Raw genomic sequence first — 12,049 nt, 5'->3', positions numbered from 1 at the left:
TTTTCAACTTTTAACGGCTCACCCTCGTTTCTTTTGTGCCCTCCTCGGTTTCGGTTCGCGAGCCTCTTCTGCTGCTCATTTCCTTTCCCTATCGCGAATTTACTTCTCCCGCCGGCGATCGTATTCAATTGTATTCGGAAAGGGAATCAGCCAGAAAGAGAGGATAAAAAATAATTGCCTAGGAGTATCCGTATTGGTCTGTAACGAGATTCAGATACTCGATAACTTTTAACTTTTTCCCTTTTCTGCTTCCTTTTTCTTCTATTCATACGTGTATGTATATAGTATGTGCATATTGGATGTCTCGATAGTTGCTTGGTAATAAACAAATTATTATCTTCAGAGTCAATTATTATTATCACGATTAACGGTTAATTATCATCGACTACACGGAGCTACGAAATCGAGGAACGTCGCACAGTTTAACTTATAATTGCGACTGAATCCTTCGAATATCTCTTAATAGATCATTTTTTACCTTTTTTTATCTATCTATCTTTTAGAATACGTTGCATAAATTTGGCAGGGATCTGTTGAGACACCCTATACGTGTATATACGTACATATGCCTACACATTCTTTTCTCTTGTTGGAAATTACTAAGTGCTTAGCCGGATAATTACACTCAGCCAGTTCTCAGGCAAGCACCATATTTATTTCAGTTTACCACCATCTCGCCATTAAGCTACTAATCCACTTAATTTCTTCCTAGCCCCGGCTAGGACGGTGGTGCTCTGCTGTTTATATTTCGATGCTTCCATCGCGCGCAGGTACATCGCAATTAACTCCCGCGGCCGAAATAAAGCCCCGCGAAATCCTGTTTCTCTTTGCCAATGCGCGGAATAAAACGCATTGCCAAATAAGAACGTAACGCGTTGAACGTCGAGGACTGCGAGACGACTGCGCGATATTAAAGCACATTTTTTTTAAGCCGCCGTTGCGGCTCGTTAAAATGATTAATTTCGCTCTCTGATTATGTGGTTCGTGGGCGAAGGGGCGGGGGGAAAGCCACGTAACATCACCGTCGATGTCTTCCTTCACGATGTATACAGTCCCTTCTACCGGTGTAATATTTCACCGAGTCTGATAATTTGCGCAACGGCGAATCCGTTATCGATTTCCCACGGCAAAGTGGCTGTAAGTAGTTTGTGGTCGTGCATGGTCGGACGTTCCCAGCGTTAGAGCCGAGAGAAGAGATTTTTGAAGGGTCGAGCCGCTTTAAAATTGCAAGCTCGCTGCCAGCCAAACGACGTTATCCAACGGCACGTAGCTACGTATTTCCCTTTCGATCGGTTCCAGCATAATCGAGCGCACAAGGAACATCGGCTACCGATCAGGGAACGATCGAATCGTTTCGCTCTTTCTCTCTCCTCATGGCGGAAACGGAGAAAATCTCGCGTGGATAACGTACCTGCCGTTCGCATTTGGCTCCCATGCCAAAATAATCTCAAGAGAACGAGCCGCATCGGCCTACACCGTTTTTTCACTTGGTCGGTCGCGCTTGCTTGGCCACCCCTCGATCGACGCTAGCGCAGCAGCCTTAGCTGTTGTAGTACTTTTCTTCGGCCAGACCTACTCCCTTTCCGTTCTCTCTTCCTCTCTCTCGCTGCTTTTCTTCGTGCCAATGTCTCCGAGACGCGCGCCATCAGCATAAAACGCGCAGTTTTATGAGCCGTAGCGAGTAGACGGTCTCGTGTTACATCTTCCTCAAATGATCCCTCTTGTTGCCTGCTCTACAATCGTCCCCGCGTTGTATTTCCCTGGCTTCATCGGTGGAGTTTTGGACGACGTGGTCGTTCTTGTCCGCAGCCCTCATCCCATTCTCTGTATCTCTTTTGATACCCACGCCTTTACTCGTACACCACTGGCAAGTTTTCCCCCGAGCCAGCCGTTTTACCTCTTGGATCTTATCGCGCTTGCTCCAAGCGTGATCGTCCGATTACGAGTAATTTTAATTTCAATCGCCAGGCATTAAAGTTATAAAGCGGATCGCCGGAGTAAATAGCGAATCGTGGCTCGTATAAAATTGTCTCGCGGAGAAGCTATACCGGCGCAGGTTCATGTCACGCGTATTCATGAAACTGGGGTTTTATTACGCGGTTACACGGCCGTTCCAGGACAAAACGATAATCCCGCAGCGGGCTAATATAAAAATTATGCGTATGGTAATGATATCACGTCACGCGTGTATCCGCGCACTAAATCATGCTTCTATAGGGTTACTACTACAATATCACGGGGAATTATTTGACCAACAGCAGGTTTACGGGAGTCAGCTCCTGTCGTAAAATGGGATTTTGTCACATGACGCGTAAACTTGCCTTAATTCGACCTATAAAGAAAATCGTTTACGTCGAGCACAGCCAGCGAGTCTGTTTCCTTTTTGCTCGCGACCTGCTATGTTTCCTAGCCTCATACAAAACAGGGAAGATAAGAAATCCGATAAGATCGCAATCTTCTGTCCTCGACGATTCTATCCACGGCTATTCGCTTTTAAAAGCGAATTCTTTTAAAAACGAACGCTATTAGGAATTAAGGAAGCCACTCGGCTCATTAAGGGCATTGTGTTTACCAAGGTTCGTTTGAGACTAAGGGAATAAGAGCTCGCCGGTGGTAATAACGATTCACCTGTGTGTACGGCCATAAGAAATCAGCCTGGCGCTCATTGGCGTGGAAGGAAAAATAGAATAGAACGTTTAAGAAGAACGAAGCAGGGAAGACGGGGAAGAAAGAAGAAAGAAGCAAAAGGAGAGAAGAGGAAGGAAATTCCTTCCCCCAATATCTTTCGATCTGCCGTCGAATGCACAACCGTGGCAAATTGGAAGGAATATATTCTTCCCCTCCTTGGAATCGGGCAGGATGAGAGAGAAGGTAGAGAGAAGAGAGGTGGACAGGGACGGGCGAAGGGAAGAGAGGCTGGATTGCACAATGCACGAGATTTCATCCAGTCCATCGGGAGTCCCATCGCGTCCCCATAGGCAACTATTAGGGCGTGGGGTTCTCGAGGTAGAAGTCCTACAGGATGGCTGGATAGCTGGATGGTTTGGAAAGCTGAGAAGGGATGAGGAAGGTGGATAATTTGTCCGGCATCCACCTCCTCACCCTCTGCAGCTGTCTCCTTGTCCCGTTAGTTTCTCTTCCCAAGCTTTGGGCTTCGTCTCGCCTCCGTAGCTAGCCAAAAGAACAGGAACAACTGCACGCCGCTGACCCGAATCCCAACGAGGTGTCCACGTCTATTTTACTTACCTACTCTGTGGAACGCACGAACACTTGAAACTCGGACTGTCGTTTGCACGCTCTTGTCGGACCTCTATCGGGGGTTATAAGTTTGAAGAAATAGGTACTTCCGGGCAGCTATGTTTCACCGCGTAAAACAAATCCTCTTAGTTGGCAGGGGAAGGCAAATGCGCGGCGTTTACCAATGTGTCGTTTTAAAGCGCTTTCTAACAGAGGTTTATGGAGAAGACAGCGAGGTCCTCCGACGGTAAGGATACTCTACAAAGGTTTATGGAGAAGAGAATTAGGAGAAGAGGAATAGGAGCGAAAAACCAAGTTACGGCCAAAGCCATCAAGCTGACTTCTTACTTTGGTAATACCCTTCTAGTGGCTGCTTTCATATAACTGCGTCTCCTGCGTGGCTTCTGCACAGGGGTTTGTCCTTCGTTGCTACCGTGAAGAAGGATGGTAAATGGTACCGACGAGAAAGAGACGCGGCGAGAGACGGAGAGAAATGGCGGAAGAGCGGGGAGTATCTAGCAATTTGTATGTACAGTAAGCCTCTGTAATTGCCAGACCACCTATCTACCACCGCGAACGCGCGCACCGAGACCCCTCGATGTTTCTGCTCTCTCGCGATTTACATATTATAATTTATAGGTCAAAGATATCGGCTTGCCTGGGATGCTGTCGACGTTGTTCTACCCTCTAGAGAGATGCGAGCATGACAACGCGATTTTTGATTGTAATTCCGTTTTAATGAAAATTGTTTCGTAGATTAGAATACCAAATAATAGAATACCACGAAGGGATCTTCAAGAGGACTTTTTTTTAACAAGATTAAACAACATTCGGTCTAAAAGAATTGAAATAATCTCATCTTGCATTTAATGTTTAATTCGACTGAAACGTTACGTGATATTCGGCGATTCCGTTTGATATACGAAACGAAATGTTTCTCGCTTGATGCTAGACCGACATTTCACGAATGATGTTTCGCCGTTGGAACACGTTGCACTCGGTGATAAAATCTAAGTGTTTAAGAAACGGCTGAGCGAATGAAGATGTACGAGCCGAAGGTATTAGGATACAGGGAGAAGGAGAGGGTCGAAACGAGGGAACGAGAGAAGGAAGGGTAGCTTTCACCGTGGGGTAACTAAAACGTACTTAGCTGCTGGGTTAAAAGGTGGAGAGTCATCGCGTGATCGTGGAACGTTATCCTAAAGCACATAACCCAGCCACCGGAGAAACAATCCGAAGGAAAAGGAAGGGTCGGTTTTCTCCAGGGTGATGGAGCCACTGCTGTAGGATCAAACCGCCCTTAGAGTAACGGGGATCTGCGATGATTCTCCATTTAGATATAGTTACATTTAATTTTCGAATGTCTTATAGGCACGCGATAGCAAATGAATTGATCACCATCTAAAGTATCCCCGATAACATCGAGTTTGAAACTTTTTCCCTGAAATACTTTTCTCGTTCTTTTAGCTGTATCTCGAGATTCGAATTACGGGTATAAGAAGAGTATTTCATTTCGAAACATTTAATATCTCAGTGAAGTATCTGAGTATTTCAATCAGATATAACTAGATACGAGTGGAAATGTCCGTTTTAATTAGTACCTGGTAAAACATGTTTTTCTTCTTTAAGCATGGAATATTAATGTACGTATTGGACGAGCACGATTGTTGGTGGAGAGGTTTTGGCACGAGTTACGATTTAACGACGCAACTACGTCGATGTTAACGGCCCTACACCTCCGTCATTCTGGAACTTTATTGCGATTCTTATTTATCTGTCCGTGATATTTGCGCTATTCATCCTGGCGATACCAAGTCGCGTCGTGGTAGGCTAAAAATCGTGGATGAAATTTTGCGAGGATGAACATACATCGGATAGATCGGTACGTGGAGATAGAGTTGATGTTATGCGTCGGGGGAAGAAGGCGAGATGAATACGATCGCGTGTAAAACGTTTCTTCGATGGAAAAATGAGCTCGATTCTGGAAAGTAATTCAACCGTGGGAAATATAAAACGGTGGGAAAATACGACAAATGCTGGGGCAACGGGACGAGATGGTGTAGGGCGTGCAATTCCGTGGAAACACGGACGTGAAATTCCACGGAACAAGCTGGAATAGAAACTTATTATTCCTTTGGATCGGGCTCGCACAAAATTCATATGGCACGGTGCGAGACCGCCGAGAAATATTAAGGAGTTCCGCGTATAAGCAGCCGGATTCTAGGTATACGCACGTACGTGTGAAAGAATATGTGCTGAGGAATGGTTTTATCCAGCTCGGTGAAATCGATCACTCGACCCATGGACGATACTATTGAAAAATTGCCATGGAATCTTTTGTGTGCACGATAAGAGCCAGAACAATCGCAAATAAGAGTGGAATAATAAAAATGAAAATGTTGAGAAAAAATTCCGTTCGATCGATAAAGCGATAAATATTATTCTACAACCTGATTTGAAGAATCTTGTCGTTTATTAGGGAGATGTTTACGTTTACCGGCAAGCCCTCGAAATAGGAAGGTACACGAATAAAGCCGAGATATTAGAGGTATTAGAGGTATTACAGCGTTTGAAAAGTCATCTCGTAAACAAGAATGTAACTGTAGGGTCTCCCAGGGAGCAGCCGGCACGTCGTTCTGGATATTCCTGGCATGGGTGTAACATTGAATATGCATTAGCGTCAGCACGTCGATGGTTGCAGCTACGCAGGAGGGATGAACGGAGTCGACGGTGACTCACATTGTGACCGGAATAAGCAAACTATCCTTTAAGGTTCACCCCTTAGATCGACGACGAGGCTTTCTGTGCCTGTTGTCGATGCGACAGCACGACGAAGATCCTCGATTGAATTATCGTAATCACGCGTTTCCTTCGGCGGCCCTTTTCCTCCTTCCAATCTCATTTACGCTTCACCGGGGGAAGGGACGTTCTTCGTGAGGTGACTACTTGAGAATTACGAGAAATCAGACTCTTCTGCCGAAGGTCTGACTCGACGAGTCCTTGAGTAATTGCTAAAATACAAATCGAGTTCTAACCTACAGATATTCGAATGATACGAATTGCTGCGTTAGATATGTGTTACTAGCAAAAAGATTTTCAATTACTAAACCTCATATTAATTCTATTGAAATTAATGTCATATTTAGTCGTCAATAGTAAGTTACTTTAGTTTGATGAAGCCTTGATTCGATACAATTCTAAATTTCGTTAAATGTCTGAAGTTTATAGAACATACAATGTGTTCTTATTAATTTTGTACATTTCCACGTAATTATTATACATGTTGCATAATCAGTTCGATTAAATGCTTACACGTATCCAGTAAATGCAAACGCATCGTCTGCTATAATAATAAATTATTTGGAAGGCCGTTCGTTAATTCGTGTCATCAATAGCGTATAATTAGGATAGTGTGTTGATGGGGAGACTAGGTAGTAGCGAAGGGAGCCAAGAGAGGGAGAGATAGGTTGGGTAGCATAAAGGAGTTAAGCCACGACGCATCAGGCTCACACGTGGGCGTGCGTGATAACGAAGCTTACCATCACGATCGACGAGTATGTCTTGCACGTGCATGTGCATATAACACGTGCACATGTAGACGCGTCCGTCTACCGCATGGATGGTTGTGGGTGGAGCTTCGAAGTTTGATATTACCCTGGCAAGTGTCCATGGCAATCTTATAACTCAAGTGTTCACTACCTATAATGCGTGAACCGTACTCTAGTGTACGTGTACATACACCTATCCGTATACACATATACATATACGTCCATATACTTGTGCAGTACTTGCGAGTGTTAGTATAATACTAATACTATTTGAGTTACTGTCTGTGCGCATCGAGCTTTCCTCGTACGGCAACGGGCATTTAGATTGCTCGGTCAGAGTTCTCGTAATACTTTTGGCAGCTGTACGTTCCAACTGAGTAGCGAGTTAAGTTTAAGTTTAATTAATGTGCCACGTTGGATTCGTTTGGAATCACTCGCCCCTTAAATTGTCACGGTATTACCCTGCGCCTAATACGAATCCTATGCGGTAATGAACCCTCGTTGTCTGTCCGAAATTTTCTCCGATTCAAACCAGGTGTCGTTTCGTTTCCGTTCCTACGGAAATTATACGGTTATTAGCTGATCACGATAAGTCATATTTTTCAAGACTAGTAATTAACTACCCCTTCAGTTTTTTTACTGGAATATTTCCATGTATCGTCGATTTAAAACACGGTAGAATAACAATGTATAAAGTACTCGTAATTATTAATGCCGGAATTTTACTGGCAGTTATGTAAAGGGGATGATTTATTAATATTCATTCCAGCGCGAACGTACGGAGATTAATGAGCTACGCGGAATATTTTGTGCCTCGTCATTTACGCGGCATTTTTAGCTTCTAAACGATCGAAATCGCGTGATCGATAGACGACGTCGTTTCGTATCGAATTTCAATACATAATTGCGCGTCGCCAGCGCCACCCAGTTACACACCGCGAGTCGATACGTTTTCATTTACTGGATTCTCGTTCCGTATTTCTCGTCACGTATATTTTTACGTATTATCGTTAAACCGGAATATATCGCGCGTTATTTTCTCTCAAACGATACGAAGCGTTACAATAAATTGTTTCGAGTGTTTATCTCAATAATGACGACGATATTTGCGATTCTAAGAGTCACATCATAATGGCAGCACAAATGACAGAATTTCTATCTTGCAGCAAGTGTCATGTATATATCAGTGTTTCGTGTTCGCGTCGTATCTCGAGAATCTCTATTTCGAAAATCGGATTTCGGCCAGGAGTATCGTAGTGTGAAAATGGATTACTGGTTACGTATTTATGACAAAATGTGACGAACCGAGATTATGGAAGAGCTTGCGATCCATGGGGACTCTTAACGTTGGCTTTGATCATCTTACAACAAGCAACAGGTTCTCCATGTTTGTACTTCTCAGGTATGTTACGAATAATGCACGAGTTATGGAACTTTCGTCCTCTGCGTTTCTTTGTTACTTAGAGCGTAATTGTTGAACGGAATTTAATTTAACGAAGTTACGGTTGGAAAGCAATATTCTATGGACATTAATCCTCAATCGTAACCTTGTTATAAATAACTACATGGCCTGTTTGTAGGAATTTTTTTTTATTTCTTATACATATATATTTAGCGTCCTAAACGTCTTTCAACATCTGTACATATAGCGTATTTTATACACTGTAAAATTTGTGCTCGTTAGATCAATGGATCAAAAATATATACAGAAGGAGTTATATTCTTTGAAGATTAACACAACCTTATATACAGTGATGATAAAAAGTATTTGCATAGCATTATATTTACTATTGCATTGATATATTATTTAATTAGGATCAAGTATGTTAAATTTCATATTATTTGGTAGTATTTTCACACAATGATAAAAATTTGATAATATGAAAATGAGATGTAGAATCTAATAAAAAAATGCTTCGTTGGAAAACAAAGGTATGTGGAAATACTTTTTGTAGCCACTGTAGATAACCTTATTTTCATTTCTGTCTGTTACGCCGCCATTACTATTTCCAACATCGATACATACCATTCCAATGTTTTCTATCGAGAATGAAAAGAAAACCGAGACTCCGTTATATCCGCCGTGACTCGAAAAATGTGAAGGAAGACATCGTATTTCAAACAATATGATAACGTTTTACTTGGTGACTACTTGTGTTCAGTATACGGTACGGGGATAACTTTCTTTTGGATTTCGCTTGGCTTCCGTTAGTTGTTTGCTTAAGAATACCCTTAAAATTTTCTACTGAGCTTGGAGCAAACTTTCGCATTGTTAACTTCGAAATAAGGATATCGTTAGAGACTAACTTCGACTTATGTATTTCGTACGCACTGTACAGACTGTGTGCAACAGAGACGAAGATTACGGAGAGGGGAGTACGGAGTGGCGCAAAATGAAAAGTAGTTCTATTGCTAGGCTCAGTGCCAGAGAACCGTGTAAAGCTACCCTGCCCGCCTCATTATAATAAACCGCGAGAACCGTCATGACTTACATTGCAAACTGTTCGCGGCGTTAGACGATCGTTAGTATCTTTCCTGTAACTCACACGTGCTTCACTGAATTTTCTCCCTATTTTATTACATAAATAAAAAAGTAAAATCTCTATATATATATATATATAAGATGAAATATAAGAGAATTGATTTATAACCTATAATTTATGTAGTACTGTATGGATTCTTAGAGTAAGGATAAGTAATGATGGTAGATTTAAAGTTTAGTGTAGTTTAATAAGCGATATTCAATAACAAAAGGACCGACTATAATATCGTCGCACGTCGATTCACACTCTGTGTCCGCTCAACTCACACTTCGCTTCACAACTGACTCTCTGGTCGTTGTAGCATTCTTTTGTCTTTTGCTAGGCCCACCGCACACGTGTTCCGCGGACGCTCGTAGCCAGGGTCACGTAGGCCTTTTCGGCGAAACTATTTATTTGAAAGACCGATAACACATTGACAGCGCCTCGGCTCTCGCGACATTGTCTATAGTTAACTCGATGTTTCTTAGGCCCTTTTCCCCGATACTACATTTATATGTAATATAAATATAAAATACATACAATAAAATATGTATAAAGTATTGTAACAAATATCGCAAATAAAAAAGTAAAGTAAATATCGTAACAAAAAATTGTTTTCCTAACATTTTATGACATTGTTTCTTCTTTCTTTAGTGTTTTAATCTTTGATTTTTTAGGTTATAATTTCTAACCTTATTAACGTTTCGATGAAACGTTTCGTATACGATGAAAGTACATCGAGAAGAAACTTTTTGCTCCTTTATAAAAATTATTTTCCGTCTGCAACGTTTTCTCATACCATTAAGAGCAAAAGAGAAATTTTATACTTCAATATTAGATGGTATACTTTGTATACATTTTAATTATCGTTTTTAATCGCTTATTTACTAAAAGGGTTCCTGGTGAGTTTAAGATGAGGTTTTGTCGATAGACAGGATAGAGATTTGCTAAGTAGGTTCGCTGTCAGCTAGAACACATTATCGGAAGCGATAATGTTTATAAAGTTCTTCCTTTGGTTGAACGATACGGTTACGGAGTACGTCTTCCTTCGAAGTTTGTTGCGAACGCGTGGCAAGAAACCTTTTAGTTCGTAAATTTCCCTAACTTCCAAATAACCGCAACTTCTCGCGAATTCCTAGTACATAGAGTGTGTAGGAACTGTTCAAAGTTTCACCGTCGAAGATTGGTAGAACATTTCCCCGACATTTCAATTAAATGTTTCAATTGCTTTGTCTACTCGCAGATATAGCAAACGCGCAATTCATCTTGTGACACCGTTTTCTAACAAACTGCTGCATCCGTTTGTCTTTAGATCTTACTACTTTCACCAAAATTTAATTACACTTGCATGAAAAATGTTTGTATATTGAAATAGATCGCGTTAATGTCTCGGAAATTGGATGGTTTAGATTTCGTGTTCCTATGTATTTTAAAATATATCACACGCAGGTCGAATTACGTACATTGTAATCGAATTATTCTATAACTAATATCCTAAATTTACAATTAGTTTTTGCTATTTCTTTCAATAAAAGATTATTATTCCATTCTTATTTTATTATGTCTATTACTTAACAATAGACTATTTAAATTACTCCAAATTTTCTTGTAAAACATGAAATAAATTGGCGTTCTTTAATCTTCATTCAATTTTCAACGTAAGAATTCACAAATCTAATCTATCGTTTATTTCGATCGTACTAATTTCTCGCTATTGGATTATTTTAACATCGACAAACAAAATCACTTGTAAAAGTAAGATATTGGGTTAAAATTTTATTGGTCGTGTAAAGGATTGGCCGAACAAAAGGTTGGTCTTCAGAGTGCTTCTCTTTGTTTTGATGTTCTTGTGTGAGAGACTTCTTAGCCGAATTCGAGTTGGCCGAGCAACGTAAGGCGTAAGGTAGATAGCAAAGATAAGGTGGATTGAAACTCAAGGTGTTGGGCGAACAGGTTGAAGTGGTATCAAGGGTGTTGCTAGGTTACTAGCCTGGTTCTGTGGATGAGAAGTAGTTGGAATTGGGCCTTAGCGTGTGTATCTTCGATAACAGAAAGGCTCGAGTAGTGGTGCACCTCGAACTTTACTTTCCTTTTACGCCTTTCGACTTCAGGTCTTAATTTTCTTCTCATTTTCGATCTGTTTCGTCTTTTCTTGCCGTGATCTACTTCATCTTTTTGTGGTTTCAGTTCCTTCACACCGTTGACGGTTATTTATTTCTGAAAAGTTACGATATTCTATCATCGTGTAGAATCGTTGTAAGAGCTATCGTTTTTTTTAACGAACAAACCCTCAAACTTTTTGATTGAACTGCTATGTCTGCTACATGGTGGTTGATCGAATGTAGCTAAGATAGAGGGGGCTTAAAAATCGAGATAAATAATTCTATGTATGAAATATGATAAATGAAATTTGTAAGAGGAGAAAGAAGAAGTTACGGCAAGCGATCTGCATATAGTAAAACTCAGTAAAGAAGAAAACAGGGATGAAAATAAAATAATGGCGACTATCTGATGTATTAGGATGATTAATGTTTTTACGGTGGTCCATTATTCGGCTCGTAACTGTATTGAAACATCATAGCGTGAAAATGTACCTTACGAAGGAAACATTTTGATAGCAATTTGCGCGGAACAATTGAGCGCTCTTCTTGTCGGCGTTAACAACCTCTTTGCTTTGCCCGTTTATCCCGAATGTTCACAAATTGATCGCAATACATTCGGTTAACAGCTGGCCGGTATACC

Source organism: Bombus vosnesenskii, unplaced genomic scaffold (assembly GCF_011952255.1).
Source record: "Bombus vosnesenskii isolate JDL3184/JDL3185 unplaced genomic scaffold, Bvos_JDL3184-5_v1.1 scf7180000013295, whole genome shotgun sequence".
Classification (NCBI taxonomy): domain Eukaryota; kingdom Metazoa; phylum Arthropoda; class Insecta; order Hymenoptera; family Apidae; genus Bombus; species Bombus vosnesenskii.
This window is presented reverse-complemented; position numbering follows the sequence as displayed.